Source organism: Pteropus vampyrus, unplaced genomic scaffold, assembly GCF_000151845.1.
Source record: "Pteropus vampyrus isolate Shadow unplaced genomic scaffold, Pvam_2.0 Scaffold197, whole genome shotgun sequence".
In the NCBI taxonomy this organism is placed as follows: Eukaryota; Metazoa; Chordata; class Mammalia; order Chiroptera; family Pteropodidae; genus Pteropus; species Pteropus vampyrus.
Window position 1 is genome coordinate 613701 of NW_011888978.1, and position 1548 is coordinate 615248.

Below are 1548 nucleotides of genomic sequence, written 5' to 3' on the forward strand. Positions count from 1 at the left end.
CTAAATGCCTGGCTACTTGAAATTTATATGCTAACAGTATTAGAATGCTAATAAGTAAATAAGTTGAATGAAAGCTTAGATAAAAAAATTTTAACAATCTAAAGTACTTAGTGAAAATTTAAAGTGAATGTAATTTCTAATCAAAAGGAAAGAACAGAAGTATTAATTTAGCCATCTAGCAAAAATTTCCAAAGCAAACACCCTTCATTATCTACTTGAGAGTTGAATTTAGAATTAAAAATAAAGGGAGAAAGAGTTCTTCATGAGCCCTGGGTAGCTGGGTAGACCTGCCAGTTTGTTTCAGAGTCCGCCTTCTAGCAAGGTGAATAAACAGCCTGTATTTAGCTAGAAGAGGTAACTTCGGGAAATTTCATCCTTCATGTATTAAAGGCTTTACTGAAGAGGAAAATAGCAAGGGGTGTGGAGTCCAGGAAAAGGACATTGCATATTGAGTGAGAAGAGTAATACGATCAAAGAAGTAAGAGATCAGAACCATAGGGCCTGAGAGAAATTGAAAATTATTAAAGGGTTTGAATGAGAGAAGTGCAATGATCTGGCTATTACTTAACAAAAACATTGGTTGCAATGAGGAAACAGGCTTTTGGCAAGGGTGGAAGCTGATGGATAAATTAAAATAATCCAGGTGAAAATGATAGTAGGTGGGATCAGGGTAATAACAGTAAAAGAGGTGAGAAGTAGTAAGATTCTGCTTATATTTTAAAGTTATAGTCAATAACAGATCCTATAGATTAGATGTGAGGTGTGAAAATAAGTAAGCAGTACAGGAGACCCCAAGGTGCTTGACCTGAGCAATTAGAAGTATGGAGCGGCTTTTTAAAATGGAAAACACGGTGGTGGAAAGGTTTGTAATGGTGGGGATGAGAATCTCATTTTTGCAGAGGTCGCATTTGAAATGTATTTTAGATACCCAAGCAGAGTCCTTATGAGACAGGACATCACTTGTAAATTTCTTAATCTTTTAGCAGGAAATGAAATGAGACATCTCCTGCAGAGTTAATCTTTTTAGTAAATCTAGTTATGTTTTCTTCCCTCCTTTCTTTAAAAAAAAAAAAGGCCCTCTCCCTCAAATCCTGATAATTGCCCCAAACTGGTGACTCAGATCCTCTGGCTATTGATAAGGGTCATCAGCTCATTTTTAGCAGAAATGGTGTTAAGCCAGACAGGGCCCTTAGAGTCTGAGAGAGGAGGGAACTTCAGGCTAAAGGTTTTTTTTTACTTAAGAAATATATTAACCAAGCCTGTTTCTCTTTACTCAATAGGCAAATCAATAATAAAATTAATAGATATATGGTTTAAATAATAAGTTTGTATCTTCTTTTCCTTGTCTAGGGACTGAGGTGACACTTTATCAGGAAACCCAAGACTCCACCCTGACTGAGGCAGAAAGGGAAAGAGCTCCATGAAACCCCTGTAGGCAGAGACTATGGCCATTCTCAACAGGAAGCAGATAGAGAAGAAATCTCCTGTCCCTCAACATCCATACTAATAATGTGCTGGCTGGAAAATTACTGCTTGGCTATCGCCCAT